This window comes from Schistocerca nitens, chromosome 3 (assembly GCF_023898315.1).
Source record: "Schistocerca nitens isolate TAMUIC-IGC-003100 chromosome 3, iqSchNite1.1, whole genome shotgun sequence".
Classification (NCBI taxonomy): Eukaryota; Metazoa; Arthropoda; class Insecta; order Orthoptera; family Acrididae; genus Schistocerca; species Schistocerca nitens.
Window position 1 is genome coordinate 627183663 of NC_064616.1, and position 19209 is coordinate 627202871.

A 19209-nucleotide genomic window follows, 5' to 3' on the forward strand; every position below is an offset into this window, starting at 1 on the left:
CAGGTGTCCGGATACATTTGAACACGCAGTGTAGATCTCTGAGAGCTTTTTGTCAAATTCTTCTCTCAGTATCATATCTCCCATCGCATCTTCATCTACGCCCACTTCCCTTTCTATAATTTTGCTTTCGAGTTCATCTCACTTGTGTCGCAACTCTATATTCTACTTCCACCTTTCGGCTTTCCCTTCTTTGCTTAGGACCGGTCTCCCAACTGAGCTCTTGATATTCGTACCGTTGCTTATCTTTTCCCCAAAAGCTTCTTTCATTATTTTTTTGGCAGTATCAGTCTTTCCCTTAGTGAAATATGCTTCTAAATCCTTACATTTGTTCCCTAGTCCATAGCTCTGTTTAGCAATTTTGCACTTCCCGTCAGTTTCATTTTTAGACGTTTGTGTTCCTTTACGCCTGCTTCATTCCTGCATTTTTTTTAATTTTCTTGATTCATCAATTAAATTAAACATATCTTGTGTTATCCAAGGGTTCCTACCAGGCCATGTCTTTTTACCTACTTGATCCTCTGTTGCCTTCACTATTTCATCTCTTAAAGCTACCCATTCGTTTTCTACTGTATTCCTTTCCCGTGTTGTTTTCAGCAGTTGCCTGATGCTCCCTCTTAAGCTTTCAACAAGCTCTGGTTCTCTCAGCTTATTCAGGCCCATCTCTTTAAGTTCCTAACTTTTTCCTATTTCTTCAGTTTTAATCTACAGTTCATGACCAGTAACTTGTGGTCCCTGGGAATGTCTTACAATTTAAAACCCGGTTCCTAAATCTCTGTCTACCGATTATATAATGATTCTTGAACCTTCTGGTGTCTCCAGGTCTCTTGCACGTATACAACCTTCTTTTGTGATTCTTAATCTAAGTGTTAGCAAAATTTTACCGGGCGGTTTCCTCTTTCATTCGTTTCCCCCAAGCCTCACTCACCTACTATTTTTCGTTCTCTTCGTTTTCCTGCTATCGAATTCCTGTCCCCGTTGCAATTAAAATGTCGTGTCCTTTAACTACCTGAATAGTTTCCTTAAACCCCTTATACATTACTTCAGTTTCTTCATCATCTGCGGAGCTAGCTAGCACGTAGATTTGTACTACTGTGGTAGGAGTGGGCATCGTGTCTGTGTTTGCTATGACAATGCGTTCACCACGCTATTCTTAGTACCTTACTCACTGTTCCATTTTCTTATGTTTTATTAAACCCAGTCTTGCATTAACCCTTTTTGACTTTGTATTTATAACCCTATATTTACCTGACCAGTAGTATTGTTCCTCCTGCCACCGAACATCACTAATCCCCACTATATCTAACTTCAACCTATCCGTTTCCCTTTCCAAATTTACTAATCTACCTGCCAGATAAAGGGTCCTAACATTCCACACTCCGATCCGCAGAATGCTAGTTTTGTTTCTCGTGATGACCACATCCTTCTGAGTAGTGCCCTCCCGGAGATCCGAATGGGGAACTATTTTACCTCCGGAATATTTTACCCAAGAAGACACATCATCATTTAACCATACAGTAGAGCTGCATCTCCTCGGGAAATATTACGGCTGTAGTTTCCCCTTGCTTTCAGCCGTTCGGAGTACCAGCACAGCAAGCCGTTTTAGTTTACGTTATAAGGTCAGATCAGTCAATCATCCAGAATGTTGCTTCTGCAGGTACTGAGAATGCTGTTGGCCTTCTTCAGGAACCACAGGTTTGCCTGGGCTCTCTACAGTTACCCCTCCGTTGTGGTTGTACCTATTGCGCGGCCATCTTTATCGCTGACTCACTCAAGACACTTCACCGACGGTAGGGTGCATGGCTCTTTGGGGGGTGGGGGGCGGGTGTAACACTATAGACAGATTTTTTTAGCTGATATGAAGACGAAGCTTCTGGTTATCCCCTAAACTGCCGTGTAGAAAGCCAATCAGATATGTAGCTTGAAGCACAAGCGTGTTTTATACCTATCTCCAGGAACCTCAAGGTAAATTAGGACCAAAAATTAAAAAAATAACTTTTTACTTACAAAAATCTTCCAATGGAAGCGGAAAAATCTAGAAAAATGGAAGAGAATACTTCTGAGTATTACATCGGAAACGTGTTGTTACCAATTGCACATAATAATTAACTGCTTTTGTTGGACTATTGGTCTGGGAATAAAAACACCTCTGTCATCAGGAGAACGACGAGTAGACTGTTAATATAATTCGGATACCATCTGGAACTAAAAGTGTGATTCACCCTCTCGATAAAAAAAAATTCCAACATGGTAAAGGACTTTTCAGAAAATTGCCTGATAACATAATTTGCTGTAGCCGTTTGTCATATCAGGTTTGTGAATGAAAGAATATTGTTAAACTTTATTTATTTGTCGAGTCTCAGTTTGCGTCACCGCATTTTACAAATTTGATCAAGTGTAACTGGTTTGCAGCACAATATGTAGAACAACGACCACGATCATTTCTTACCCATCCCAATTCTATCTAAATAATACTATTTGTTGTGCCCGAATGCATTAATTTTTCCATTGACAGGTGTGTGTGTGATGTAAGAAAAATGATAGTTTTCGTCATCCAATAAACACTTCACATTTTTGTAACGAATGGAGAATAAAGAAGTTAGTAAATTATACATTATTCAAAAATTATCATAAGACTTGTACTACAGGAATTTTTATAAAATATCTCACGTTAACAATTCAAAGTCCCGATTGATGGGTGTCGTCTGTATCGCTCAACATCAGGCGCCGTGTCGATTTTCTTTACTGCCGGCCGGGGTGGCCGAGCGGTTCTAGGCGTTACAGTCTGGCACCGCGCGACCGCTACGGTCGCAGGTTCGAATCCTGCCTCAGGCATGGATGTGTGTGATGTCCTTAGGTTAGTTAGGTTTAAGTAGTTCTAAGTTCTAGGAGACTGATGACCTCAGAAGTTAATTCCCATAGTGCTCAGAGCCATTTGATTTTCTTTACTCTGCTAGCCCGTTGTGTAACAATTACGTCTGCCACAGTTTGTATGTGGAAGTATACTGCAAGTTTTCCAAAAAATTTCAGATTTTACACATTTTTGATACGGTTTAAGTGTTTAAAATTCAACTGTGTGTACTGCGGACATCGCGCTACGCGGCGCTGCGTCCTGTTGTCACGACTGCGTCTGATTATCCACCGATTCTGCGCTAGGCGGAAAGGGCTGTACAAACCGCTGTTACAAGCGGTTCTTCGTGCTGCAGAAATGAGTACATTTAACCTACTTACTTACAGATACTTACTCAGCAGATAAAATTTTGCCAATGCCTCTTTTTTGGCGTAGTCTTCCAGTGTGAGAGATTTCAGAGTAGGCTTCGGCATGTCGGATTGGATCATTCCCTTGTCAGTATGCCCTCCAGCTTTCGCACACACTGCTCTATTGGAAGCGATCGATGATTTGCACTGAAATGATTACCACCTTATCCTGACTCAGAAAGAGCGATTCTCGAGAGAAAGCTGCCACAACGGATGTTCATTATGGCAAACGAAATACAATACAGCCTACTTGCTGTGTTTGAACACCGTGACAGTGTCCAGGATTGGGCGGATCATATTACCTAAATGATATAGTACACTGCTGAAGCTTCCATTACACATTATTCACGCGAAGTGAAAAGGCAGAATGTCCCTTGATTAAGCGATACATGCCACTCGACTATTAATAGCAGGAGAATGATTTGCTGTAGTATCAACTGCTGGCCAACTGCTGAGAAGCTCGTAGCCTTTCGGGTAGTGAGAGTAGAATGTCGTCTAATTATTAGAGTGAGCAAGAAGGGATGGTGGCGTCACTTCCTGAAAACGAGTAACCTGTCCACTAAAAGTAAAATCGTTTGGGAAAGCATCAGGAGGATTTTCGGGAGAGGTGCCAAGTGTCTACTGTAATTGGGGAACGGAAGTGTCCAGGCCAACCCGTGAGACATACCTCAGACCATGGCGAAATATTTCGATAGCATTACAGCTACTGACAGTCAGGATCCAGGTCGCAGATGGTAGAGAGTAACCGTCGAGAGGGAAAACTGGAACTTAAGTTCCATAATGATGAATACAACTTTCTCATTTCGATGCTGGAGTTGGATTCTGCGTTATCTGCGGTTCCTGCAACATCATCTGCTCGCGATAGGATCCATCGATTACATTATGTTACGGCACCTCACTAGATGAAGCAAAGATATTTTTCTCGCCCTTTTTAACTTCGTGTGGGCGGCAGGACACTTTCTACACTCGTGGAGAAATTCAGTATTAATTCCACATTTAAATTCAGGAAAGCACCGTACACTCCCGAGTAGCTATCGTAGTATTACTCTCACTGGCTGCATGGAAAGACCTTGGAGTGTTGTCAGCCCCTTCCTTTGTCCTGTCCTTAGAATTCATACATTTTCCCAGTCACTTCCGGCGTGAGTTATGGAGGTATAACACCATCTTTGATAACCTGGCTCTCGTGCAAGCAGCAGTGTTACAGGATTTTCTGCACAGTCGTCACCTAGTAGGTATATTTTGTGACAGCGAGAAGGCCTACGATACAACTAGGAGAAATAATGTCTCTGGACAGTTCCGTGAACTGAGATTTCGCGAAGTTCTTATCATTTTTTTACGGCCTTTTATTTAGAACATAGAATCGAGGACGTCCTCTCTGATCGTTTTGTCGAAGAAAACTGTGTCCGTCAATAGCGCTTCGTTGACAGTAGAAACTCTTGTCCATTGCTCCCTGTTTGTGGATAAATTCTTTTGCTCCTCCGCGAACCTTGCAGCAGTAACTCGCCAGTTGCTGTTGATGGTTAAAAAGTTGGAGTTATGAGCAGAGACGAGAATAACCGAGAAGTCTGTGTGTATGTCTGTTTGTGGAAGCATTGTTGAAACACCGACTCATCGCTTCCTGCTGACATGAAGCGCCGGCCGCGGTGGTCTCGCGGTTCTAGGCGCGCAGTCCGGAACCGTGCGACTGCTACGGTCGCAGGTTCGAATCCTGCCTCGGGCATGGATGTGTGATGTCCTTAGGTTAGTTAGGTTTAAGTAGTTCTAAGTTCTAGGGGACTTATGACCACAGCAGTTGAGTCCCATAGTGCTCAGAGCCATTTTTGACATGAAGCATTTTCAAATATCGGTAGGCGGTGCAACATTTGTTAGCCATTCAAATGTGTAAGAACTGAAATTACAAGAGGTTGAATATGTAAAAGGCATGAAATGCCAGTTCGCGGCGGTGTTAAATTAAACACGCTCTATATTATGCGTTTGCTTCCTTCCGAAGCTCAAAGACAGAATTGTATCGAAAATGATGTTTCTGCGATACTGTTTCCTCGCTTGTAAGTTGAGTTCTGTTCACTACGCTACTGTGTTTGCGTCATTTATATTTAGGGTTCTATTCTGATGCAAGAAACTCAATTGAGTGGCACTATCTCTTGAATAATATTGTCAGCGTATGCACTTTGCGCGGAAGCCTCCTAAATGCACTTCATCATTGGCGACCTTTTAGCTCACGGCGCTAAATGCGATTTATGACGTCAATTTGTACCACCCAAACGCTTCACCGTTCCCCGTATGAAATTCATGACATGGGGTAGGAGAGAGCTTCCTTTCCATTTTTACAGGACAAGACTTTATAGGTGGTCTATTGCGGTCAAAACATCACCCTTAAAGACACTATTGTGTATCTTAATATATTGACATTTGTTCCCCTACAGCCTTCAAACTCACAGTTCACAAACCACGTTTCCAGAGGTATTTTGTGAGAAATGGTATCAGGCTTTAACAAATAACTGGAGTAGGTAATGTAGATGAAAGAGTAACAAAATGATTGCTAAGAAGCTTTGTACGTTGTGAAAGCATCCTCGTTTTATTAATGCAATAAATTTTTCCTTCTTGCTGTTTAATTGATTATCTCAAGATTAATTGATCACTTTATTAGCTGCAAAAAATAAACAATAGGTAACATCAGCGCTACTTACCATCACAAATTGCCATTTTATATCTTGGAGAACCGGAGATGAATCAATGTCAATGCCAGCCACCATACTACATCAACTTTAGCATCATGCTGCTTACTAAAATATCATTCATCGCACATGCGTGGAGGCTGGGAACAATAAAATTAGCCGGCCGCGGTGGTCTAGCGGTTCTGGCGCTGCAGTCCGGAACCGCGGGACTGCTACGGTCGCAGGTTCGAATCCTGCCTCGGGCATGGGTGTGTGTGATGTCCTTAGGTTAGTTAGGTTTAAGTAGTTCTAAGCTCTAGGGGACTTATGACCTAAGATGTTGAGTCCCATAGTGCTCAGAGCCATTTGAACCATTTGAACAATAAAATTAGCGACTTTATTATTAAGTAAATAGCACGCACGACAACTGTTTTCTGAGATCTGAGCATGGTGCACTAATAGTGGTGCTTCTAAGTGTCTTGTAATACTCCATAAGGAAGCCTTTTTCGTCCCATAGTGGATTAGCATACCACCATCTGCCGACGGGTGTGTTCGCAGCTAGTGTCGATTTGGTGAAGATAAATGGAGCCATTAAGTATTCAGTCTCTCCATTTTTCTTTGGTGGCAGTGATTCTAGGTTTCGTTCCGTTGACGATTCTGGCAATAAAGCCATCCTTTTTCAGTCTGCTACCGATGTTGTTTATACGCATCAGCATGTCACTGTTTCAGTTAACGGTTCATATGTTGGAGAAACCAATTTACAGATACTTCGTGAATTTACAGCACGTCATATACAACGTGATGACCCGAACTAAGTCTAAAGCTTGGAGCTTCATTTTAAGTAATCCCATGTCACTCGGCGATTTCCCTTTAGATGACTGCAACGGTCGCAGTGTTTGTACAAGTCACTATACCGTATGCCTCACCAAGGAATATCACACAGACGTCTCGCTGTTCTCGAACTTCCGACCCCATTGGTAGACTTGCTTCTGTGGCATCCTTTCATTACAGATCTTCACTTTACGTCAGATTTCAAAAGTCTTCTCATCTTCGCTTTGCCGAAATGGAATAATAGATGCAAAGTTGATATTTTCTTTTGAGGTGGCCATATTCAGGCGGTCTCCGTGCCATTGTCTGTGCAGCTACACGATGCTGTCACCGAAGAAATATGAGATACACTATTACGGACACCCTTGACAAATTTCTGCATCATCTTTCGCTTTCATATAACCCATTTACGATTTTAATTCGACCTGCTCCGGTGATGACAAGGGCTTCAGCGTATTTTGTTTTATTTTGTGCGAAAATAAACATAAAAAAAGGCATTGGCTGCAGTTGGCGTACAATAATGAGCAAAGGTGTGGTCAGTTAATGGTGTACGTTGCATTCTAAAGTATTGCCTGGCATCAGAAGAGCTTTGGGAGGATGCGACTCACACATTTTGGACATTTATTACACGTATTTCACAATAGGGAACATATTTTCAGTCTGCGACATCAGCATCTACATCTACATGACTACTCTGCAATTCACATTTAAGTGCTTGGCAGAGGGTTCATCGAACCACAATCTTACTATCTCTCTACCATTCCACTCCCGAACAGCGCGCGGGAAAAACGAACACCTAAACCCTTCTGTTCGAGCTCTGATTTCTCTTATTTTATTTTGATGACCATTCCTACCTATGTAGGTTGGGCTCAACAAAATATTTTCGCATTCGGAAGAGAAAGTTGGTGACTGAAATTTCGTAAATAGATCTCACCGCGACGAAAAACGTCTTTGCTTTAATGACTTCCATCCCAACTCGCGTATCATATCTGCCACACTCTCTCCCCTATTACGTGATAATACAAAACGAGCTGCCCTTTTTGGCACCCTTTCGATGTCCTCCGTCAATCCCACCTGGTAATGATCCCACACCGCGTGGCAATATTCTAACAGAGGACGAACGAGTGTAGTATAAGCGGTCTCCTTAGTGGACTTGTTGCATCTTCTAAGTGTCCTGCCAATGAAACGTAACCTTTGGCTCGCCTTCCCCACAATATTATCTATGTGGTCTTTCCAGCTGAAGTTGTTCGTAATTTTAACACCCAGGTACTTAGTTGAATTGACAGCCTTGAGAATTGTAGTATTCATCAAGTAATCGAATTCCAACGGATTTCTTTTGTGACTCATGTGGATCACCTCACACTTTTCGTTATTTAGCGTCAACTGCCACTTGTCACACCATCTTTTCTAAATCGCTTTGCAACTGATACTGGTCTTCGGTTGACCTTACTAGACGGTAAATTACAGCATCATCTGCGAACAACCTAGGAGAAGTGCTCAGATTGTCACCCATGTCATTTATATAGTTCAGGAACAGCAGAGGTCTCAGGACGCTTCCCTGGGGAACACCTGATATCACTTCAGTTTTACTCGATGATTTGCCGTCTAATACTACGAACTGTGACCTTCCTGACAGGAAATCACGACTCCAGTCGCACAACTGAGACGATACCCCATAGGCCCGCAGCTTGATTAGAAGTCGCTTGTGAGGAACGGTGTCAAAAGCTTTCCGGAAATCCAGAAATACGGAATCAACCTGAGATCCCCTGTCGATAGCGGCCATTACTCCGTGCGAATAAAGAGCTAGCTGCGTTGCATAAGAACGACGTTTTCTGAAACCATGCTGATAACGTATCAATAGATCGTTCCCTTCGAGGTGATTCATAATGTTTGAATACAGTATATTCTCCAAAACCCTACTGCAAACCGACGTCAATGATATAGGTCTGTAGTTAGATGGATTACACCTACTACCCTTCTTAAACACTGGTGCGACCTGCGCAATTTTCCAATCTGTAGGTACAGATCAATCGGTGAGCGAGCGGTTGTATATAATTGCTAAGTAGGGAGCTATTGTATCAGCATAATCTGAAAGGAACCTAATCGGAATAAAATCTGGACGTGAAGACATGCCCTTATCAAGCGATTTGAGATGCTTCGCAACTCCTGAGGTATCTACTTCTAAGAAACTCATGCTAGCAGCTGTTCGTGTTTCAAATTCTGGAATATTCCATTCTTCTTCCCTTGTGAAGGAATTTCGGAAAACTGCGTTCAATAACTCCGCTTTAGCGGCACAGTCGTCGGTAACAGTACCATCGGCACTGCGCAGCGAAGGTATTGACTGCGTCTTGCCGCTTGTGTACTTAACATACGACCAGAATTTCTTCGGATTTTCTACCAAATTTCGAGACAATGTTTCGTTGTGGAACCTATTAAAGGCATCTCGCATTGAAGTCCGTGCCAAATTTCGCGCGTCTGTAAATTTTAACTAATCTTCGGGATTTCGCGTTCTTCTGAACTTCGCATGCTTCTTCCGTTGCCTGTGCAACAGCGTTCGGATCTGATTTGTGTACCATGGGGGATCAATTCCATCTCTTACCAGTTTATGAGGTATGAATCTCTCAATTGCTGTTGCTACTATATCTTTGAATTTGAGCCACATCTCGTCTACATTTGCATAGTCAGTTCGGAAGGAATGGAGATTGTCTCTTAGGAAGGCTTCTAGTGACACTTTATCCGCTTTTTTAAATAAAATTATTTTGCGTTTGTTTCTGGTGGATTTGGAAGAAACGGAATTGAGCCTAGCTACAACAATCCTGTGATCACTAATCCCTGTATCAGTCATGATGCTCTCTATCAGCTCTGGATTGTTTGTGGCTAAGAGGTCAAGTGTGTTTTCTCAACCATTTACAGTTCGAGTGGGTTCGTGGACTAACTGCTCGAAATAATTTTCGGAGAAAGCATTTAGGACAATCTCGGAAGATGTTTTCTGCCTACCACCGGTTTTGAACAAGTATTTTTGCCAACATATAGAGGGAAGGTTGAAGTCCCAACCAACTATAACCGTATGAGTGGGGTATTTATTTGTTACGAGACTCAATTTTTCTCTCAACTGTTCAGCAACTATATCATCGGAGTCTGGGGGTCGGTAGAAGGAGCCAATTATTAACTTAGTTAGGCTGTTAAGTATAACCTCCACCCATAGCAATTCGAACGGAGTATCTACTTCGACTTCACTACAAGATAAACCATTACTGACAGACACAAACACTCCATCACCAATTCTGCCTAATCTGTCTTTCCTGAACACCGTCTGAGACTTCGTAAAAATTTCTGCATAACTTATTTCAGGCTTTAGCCAGCTTTCTGTACCTATATCGATTTCAGCTTCTGTGCTTTCTATTAGCGCTTGTAGCTGAGGGGCTTTCCCAGCACAACTACAGCAATTTACAACTACAATTCCGACTGTTCCTTTATCCAAGCACGTTCTGTATTTGCCATGCACCCTTTGAGATTGCAGCCCACCCAGTACTTTCCCGAGGCCTTCTAACCTATAAATCCGCCCAGTCCACGCCACACAGCCTCCGCTAACCGTGTAGCCGCCAGTTGAGTGTAGTGAACTCCTGACCTATTCAGCGGAACCCGCAACCCCACCACACTATGGCGCAAGTCAAGGAATCTGCAGCCAACACGGTCGCAAAGCCGTCTGAGCCTCTGATTCAGACCCTCCACCCGGCTCTGCACCAAAGGTCCGCAGTCGGTTCTGTCAACGATGCGGCAGATGGTGAGCTCTGCCTTCATCTCGTAAGCAAGACCGGCAGCCTTCACCAAATCAGATAGCCGCTGGAATCCAGAGAGAATTTCCTCTGATCCAAAGCGACACACGTCATTAGTGCCGACATGTGCCACCACCTGCAGCTGGCTGCACCCTGTGCTCTTCATGGCATCCGGAAGGACCCTTTCCACATCAGGAATGACTCCACCCGGAATGCACACGGAGTGCATACTGGATTTCTTCCCCTCCTTAGCCGCCATATCCCTAAGGGGCCCAATTACGCGCCTAACATTGGAGCTCCCAACTACCAATAAGTCCACCCTCTGCGATTGCCCGGACCTTGAAGGCTGAGAATCATCCTCTGAAACAGAGCAGGCAGCAGCATCTGGCTCAGCCAGAGACAGTGCCTGAAACCTGTTTGTCAGACGCACCGGGGAGGCTTTCTGATCAGCCTCCGGGGACGTCTTTCGCTGCCTGCCACGCCTTGGAACGACCTACCAATCAACCACAGGCGAGGGCTCAGCCCCACTGCGGGCAGCAACCGGGGCAACCACAGCGGCAGACCGATCTGGGGACAGACGGGACGAGGTTGACATCCCCGTGATACCCAAGTCCGGCTCCCCACAGTGGTGCCCATTGGCAACAGCCTCAAGCTGCGCGACCGAAGTCAGCGCCGCTTGCAGCTGTGAGCGAAGGGATGCCAACTCAACCCTCATCCGAACACACCAATCGCAATCCCTGTCCATTCTAATCGATGTTGAACAACAGTTACTGAAAGACGACTCTGTGCCTAGCTAACGCAAGGGAAACACGCAAAGAATGTATGAACTAACCTGTACAAATGCCTAACGACTGCGCTACAATCTGCCTGAATTTACGATTACAGTAACTAAAACTCTAAATTACATCTCCGATACGAAACTCACACGCAATTTAAGTAAGAATCTATGAAGTAAACACTAAAGCGCAATGCCACAACTCTCAAATACTATAATACGCCCGAAATTTATGAATTAAACAATGCAAGCACCAAAAAATACGCAAAGAAATTAAGAATTAAACTATGTAACAAATAAGTAAGCTAGGGGTATACGACTTGCTGCTGCAGCTGCTTATCCAACGGCGGCAGGGAGCACATGTTGTAATGTTTCTTTCCCTTGTAAATGGGATAGAACTCTGAGGAGTAACTTTCGATCGGAATTTATGTCCTTGGAAGGACACTCGCGAATGCTTTTGGGGAATGAGAGAGGACGGAAAATGTTATCTGGAATGAAGAGTCATCGACAGACGCTTGTTACTCGTGTTAAGTAGCGGCTCGTGTGTACACATTCTGGTTGTTCACAAATTTTTGTATTCAGATGAATCTGAGAGAGTAAAATCAACAGCATCTGCTATATATCAGTTATGCTTATCAGCAAGTTTATACAACTACAGCCTCTGCCAATAATAATTACAACAGTAATAATAATAATAATAAGATGCATAACTGATCTGAGAAAAGAAAGAGTTCTTTTTGTGGAATTTTGTTGTTTTGTTCAAAATTAAGTACCATTCATGGCAATAACGAAATAATGTGTAAGCTTTAGCAACTCTCCATTTCGGATTTTTGTGTAATTGGGAGCTTTCGCGCTTTTCCATTTTCTCAGACAAATGTACAAGATCCCTAACAGATGTATTAATTCAAGAATTTATTTCAGGGCTGAAAATCGAGTATTCTTATGCTGCAGCCACACAAATTCTTGTGCTAACTCTACACTTCCTGCCGGCCGCTGGGGACGAGCGGTTCTAGGCGCTTCAGTCAGGAATCGCGCGACTGCTACGGTCGCTGGTTCGAATCGTGCCTCGGACATGTATGTATGTGAAGTCTTTAGGTTAGTGAGGTTTAAGTATTTCTAAGTTCTAGGGGACTGATGACCTCAGATGTTAAGTCCCATAGTGGTCAGAGCCATTAGAACCATCTACACTTCCTTGTTAAATGTTCGCTACTACTCACGCTTATTTCATTTCGTCACTCTCTCAATGAAAGGATCATTTGTCGGTGGTCCTAGTTCCTTTGCCGCTAACTTTTCCTGGTAATTTACTTTTGTATTCCCACAATGATATTTTCACTCTGCAGCGGATTGTAGGATGATATGAAACATCCTGGCAGATAAAAGCTGTATGCCGGGCAGATATTCGAACTCAGGACTTTTGCCTTTCGCGAGCAAGTGTTCTATCGACTGAGCTACCCAAGCATGACGCACGGCCGACCCTTACAGCTTTACTTTTCTGTTAGTATTGGAATTAGATTCAACATACTTCATGTTTACACTGCACAAAAAGCCGAATTTCGCACAGTAAACTACCAGCTCTGAACACAAAGTGTCGTTTGTGGAAATGATTAAACTCAGCTAATAATGTCTACCAATATGGTCACTTGACTAGAATACAAATGAGGTTCTGTGATCCATAAATGCCTAAAGCACACCGCCGTCGATCCTCCATTTAAATGAATATCAGAGAAACCAATGATACAGTTTTTCATGAATCTTCATATTTAAAATGTGGGCCTACAGCACAAATAAACCTGACTCGTGGTAAGATCAGTAGATTTCAGAAGCATGATTAAATGCTACAAACTCACAATCAACAGTGATGTTCTTTAGGCGCTTATGATTCTCAGCGCCTCAAATGGATAACTGTATGATAAAATTCATAACTTACTATGCTATAACTCATTCAGAAACCCACAAAATAGATTTACTGTCAGCACAACTTTAACATTTACTGAAGTCTGATCTAATACAGTATACAGTATATAATGAGTGAATTAGCATAATATGAGGGGGGGGGGTGCCATAATGTAGCGGGAATTATCCCCAGCCGCAACGTACTACCATCTGGTGGCACCGACGTAAGCTTCTATTTGAGTGGCAACGGCTGGCTGTGCGCATCGTGAACCGCGCACGTTGTTTATCAAATACGTGTGTATTTGGTCTGTAAGGCAACTACGTCACGCGAGTTGCGCATATGCAAAAGCTCCTCAAAGCGTGCACAACTGAAGGTGCACTCGCGAGCCTGGTGCCAAGTTTCACAGAGTCTGGAGGAGCAGTAGCGCGGTTCATTCAAGGACCATACCTTTCAAATCGCAGCATCTGTGTTACGTTTAACAGCATTCAAAGAAAAATAACCAGTGATTCGTAAGGTGTCGAAAGTTAGGGTGTTCACGTCCTCTTGTGCTCTTACACAACAGCCGCCATTGCTCATGTTATAGATCAATGACCTGCAAGACAGTATTAAGCTCGTTTTCTTTTGAAGGTGATACAGTTATCAGTAATGAAATACTCCTTAAAAAAGCTGCGCAAGTAACCGGTCATATCTTGATTCGGTTTCAAAGCGATGCAAAGACGGCAACTTACGTTAAATGTTATATAATGTAAAACTGTGCACTTCACAAAACGCAAAATAAGAAATAAACATAATATTACCGAGTACCGTAAATTAATGAGTCACTAGTCCAACACATATCAAACAGGGCCGTCAGGGGACATTGCTTACATACAAAGTAATGCAGTACGAATGGTCACAGGTTTGTTTGCTTCACGAAAGAGCGTTACGGACATGTTACGAATATAATACAGACCCTGATGTATCACTGTCAACGGCCTTGCCACAGTGGATACACCGGTTCCCGTTAGATCACCGAAGTTAAGCTGTCGGGCGTGGCCGGCACTTGGATGGGTGACCGTCCTGGCCGCCATGCACCGTTGCCATTTTTCGGGGTGCACTCAGCATCGTGACGCCAATTTAGGAGCTACTCTACTGAATAGTAGCGGCTCCGGTCAGAGAAAACCATCACAACGACCGGCAGAACGGTGTGCTGACCACATGCCGCTCCTACCCGTATCCTCAGCTGAGGATGACACGGCGGTCGGATGGTCCCGATGGGCCACTTGTTGCCTGAAGGCGGAGTGCGCTGTGTGCGCTAATGTATCACTGCGCTAGGGACGTGAAGAAAATATTTCACTAGTTCAGCGTCCACAAAGACTGTTAACCAGTCTTTCCCTCACACAGTTGACAAATGTAACAGAAAGAAACCGTGTTATATAATAACAAAAGAAATTTCCTGTGCCGTGTGCTGCACGCTGTGTGGACGTAGCTGTCGATTCAGTGCATCCTGTGACGTGTTGGGAGCTTTTCTCATCATTAACTTGCCTAATACGTTCATGAACTTGTTGTTGCTATTAGTGTCTGAGGAGGCTGAACTAATGAGAAACCCCAATGGTGAGAAACAAGACAAGTTTTCTGCCGTTATTGGGCTTATGGCTCAGTATCCTCAGTTGACAAATTCCGGGAGTTACCTTGAACTCGCAAAATCGGGGAGCCGGAAGCAGAATATGGCGTAATATAGGAGGCAGGTCCATTGAAACATGGACGCCTTCTGTTACGAACTTATGGCTTCCTTAAAGAGATTTCGCCATTTTAGAACAATCTCAGAAGTTTCAGTCTGTTAACACTGGAGAGGTAGTTGTGACTATCAAACTCGAGGGTACGGTTACATGCCCCAGCTAATTAGCTCCACAGTCAGGCACAGAGGACTGTGTGATGCTGACTGGCAGCCGTGCCATCCTCTGCCATATGGCGGTATTTGGGTGAGATATGGTGGGATCACACTCCAGGACGTTGTCGGCTTTCCAGATCTTGGGGCCGTTAGATCTCATTCAAGTAGCCCCTCAATTGGCGACACAAGGCTGAATGTCCCACTTTCTTGTCCTCTCATCAAGAAAAATGCCGGGTAGTACCGCAAACTGAACCCGGGTCGTCTGCGGGGCACTTATCTGCGCTGACCACTCAGGTGCGAAGACAGATGGTACACTTGACAGTAAAAAAAGTGGGTCACTGCCGAATGCAACCAACATAACGTAGCTGTGTTGCAGGTCCTCTAAACACAAAAACCCCATGAGGTACAGTCGTTTGACTCCACACAATGGGTACCGCAAGAGACTACTAAGAGACCAAAGGTCTTTATGGCAGTCAGTCTAAGTGTCAACTAATATCGTCAAACAAAACACATTAGAAAACACGTTCTTAGCGATGAAAAACCCCATAACACTCATAAACTAACTTTAATTACAACAAGTGACATTCCAAAAGTTCTGAGAAAACGGATTATTTTACATATATCGTACAGTAATCCTCAGTGTGGCCGTGTGGTTCTAGGCACTTCAGTCCGGAACCGCGTGACTGCTACGGTCGCAGGTTCGAATCCTGCCTCGGGCATGGATGTGTGTGATGTCCTTAGGTTAGTTAGGTTTAAGTAGTTCTAGGTTCTAGGGGACTGATGACCTCAGATGTTGAGTCCCATAGTGCTGAGAGCCATTTGAACCAATCATGCAGGCTAGGATTTCGTGGCTGACGGAAATTAACAGTCATTCCTGACTAGGCATAAAGAGAGTGATAAACCTCATTTTTGGACAGTATCAGTTAGCAAATATCAACTTTAAATTACATAACGTAAACATTTTTAACGGACACGAATTCCTACCCAGCATCTATTGTCCCTGTTAACGAACTACGAGAGATGTTAAATATTGCTACTTCACAAGTCACTTACTTGAAATGCAGTGAGGTAAAGCTTTGTGTTAGACAGGGATTCGACCCCAGAATCTAATCGGATTGTTATCGAAGCTCAATCAACTTTGACATATCGGATTTTCTCGGCAGTAGCTAGATGTATTAAATGAAATGACGAGACGAAACATTAATTTTTCCTTTCGAGGACTCCAACCCGGCACATATCACTGTTATATTCTAAAGAAAAGGAACGTTAAGTATGGGTTTGTTACACCAGCAGCGACATGTGAGCATGTTTGAACTAGAAATAATATCACGAAGCGTTCAGTGCTGACTGAGAATCGAACCCCAAACATATCGTTGTTGACTACACACAAAGAGACGCCACTTATCGAATTTTTCTCCCCCAGCAGCTCGGAATAACATCCCTGAACTTACAGTGATCTCGCAAATAGTTCTGTGTCTCACTGGGAGTCAAAAACGTCGGAAATCGTTAGTGTTGACAACGAATGAAAATGCATTAAAAATAAAAATTATTATCCACCAGCAGATAGGTGTTATCATGCTAGAGCTTGAGAATACATAGTGAAAAGTTTAGTGCTGGGCCAGGATTCCAACCATTCATGCGCAATATGTGGAGATGTTGACGAATCTATAGTTTTGAATAAACAACAAGTTGTAGTCGAGCTTTATTGTCACGAAGGGATCAAATTCCGCGTTAAGGGCGGTCTGAGTAGCATTCCCAGTTCAGAACCAATTTTACCGACATACAGAAGCTCAAATAAAAGACGGAATAAGTGTCCTGTGACCATACACAGTGTTTGTTTCGTCACTAGAAATAAGTAACTAGTATAAGAAAAGTTACTGGTGATAGAGTTTCTATATGTCGCCACTCCTTACTTTATTGTGGTTCCACCTAATGTCTACTTGGTAGAGAAGGAATATCATGTTTAATGTGATTTTCAGACCACAATGCCAATACACCTCCTTCACTTGGCGTAGCCAGAAGAGAATAGAATCTGCCTCTCCCTATAAAAAACATCGTCAGAAGTTGGAATCGAACCGAGACCAACATCATATGAAACTATCATCAGTCCAACAGACCACCACTCCCACTTCTCTACGGCTCAGTTCTCTATCATAACACCGTTGCGGCACACAAGATGAGAATTCTGAAACACAGGCTCCCTGTAGGGGTTTGCAGGATGTTCAGTACATTCATTTACTTGGTTGACCGAATCGCCATGAACTAGCTGCCTTGGCTACCCAGTGCATACATTCGACTCTGTTTTGTAATCACCGAAATAAAATAACGTAACTGCCACCTACACAGAACTGCCAACAGTGTAGCATGCAGAAATTTAAATAGGAAGTGTTCCTTTCCATTTGAGCTACTCTATTGCGCTATCTGTTTGTTGAAACCATCGTGCAGCGCAAAAGAAATGCTGTAACTGTCTGTCTCTCAGAAGTCTATATCCGGCCATATGCATTATCGCACAGCACTGTGGAATGCCGAAGTTCTGGAGGAACTTTTGTTCACTTCCAGAGGTGCTTTAGCTATGTCACAGCTTGTAGCGTAACGGTAAGCGTCGTGCACTGTTGATAACAGGTCTATTACATTCGCTAGTACATTTTTTTAAAACGCAATTCTGCTGTCTTCTAAAGTTATCAATTTAATGGAACTTTGAACATAATTCTCTTCACTTCTCAACCCAAAATAGTCGCATGTGGAAAAAAGGCTAACTTCTGCGTCATTTTGTTCTTTTCAGGTTTAACAGACGGCCAGGCAGCAGATGCGCTCGAAGCTTTTGTATTATGTATGGGGAGAGCGCATCGTGCCAAAATAGTCAGAAAAGTATTTTCTACATTAGCTGTCGTCTGGTAGTGGCATTTTATTCTTCTTCAAACCTTGTTTGACAGCTTTAACTCAGAACAAGTTTTCTACATGCGTGTAATCAATAAACTGCATGTGCATTGTCAGACTGTTACAGATAACATCAGAGAATTCGCATATATCGTCGATGATTAATTTCTCCCTCATGTTTAGCATTGTTGTAACAACACTAAAAGAAACCTTACGAAAACTGTGCACTGTATTGTAAGAAATGAAATAAAACTGCCCACGATAACCTTACGACGTAAGTCTGTTTTAACAAAACTGAGTATCTGTACCTCTATCTGCACGAATTAGTAAAACACTATTCACTTAGATTTCGATTGGGTCTGTGTTTAAACGGTATGCTGTGTCATACTCAACAGGTATGCAAACGTGGCATTTCATAAATAAAGTTACGTATTCCTAGAAACCCAAAATTTGCTTGTCAGCAGCGGAAAGAGGCGTTACCTGTTGTGCAGCATTGTAAGTTTTTCACCATTGCACTATGAGCTGAAAGTATTTTCTTACGATTTGCTTATTGATGTTTGATCTGACTGCTTGCAGCTCTTACTTAGAAGGGATAAAAACGTTACATTCAGCGAGGCTGGAACCGCGAACCATAACAGTCGCGTTTCCACAGGTCAGCACGTTAACACAGAGCTCGCGTGTAGATATCGTTTGGGCCATCCTCTTACGAGGTCATTAGTGGCTAGAACTCGTAAACCGCTATTTACAAGATGAGATTAGTTGCGATTGCCACGTTCAATGACTTTGCTGGGCTGAAAACCGTAAATTTACAATGTTCTGTTACATCTCAAGCGATAACAACTCAGGTTATTCAATGGAAATGACACGAGAAATCAATGGAACTTTGAGGCTTAATTCCGTGCACACCAGGAAGTAACTCGTCGATCACAAAGTGGCTAAACATACCTTGCGTTGCTGCCAAATCTCAGTTACATTACCAGCAGGAAGAAGACGAACCGATGTGATCCTACAGCGGGCTGGGATGTGACCATAGCTGGCGCCTCAAAGACGCGGCTGCTACGGCCTGGAATACGTAATGCGTCTGAGTCGCATTTCTGTAACTAGGTTTAGAGACTGGAGCTTAGTTGCTAATAATACTCAGAACTGACTGCTACTAAGCATCATAAATCAGTAACTCTCATAGTTGTTTTTATATTTCTTTCGTAACTCGACTCAAAACTAAGAAATTCATTCACGGACGTTTTCGTGACTCGCCGATAGTCGAGCGCAACAAACAAATA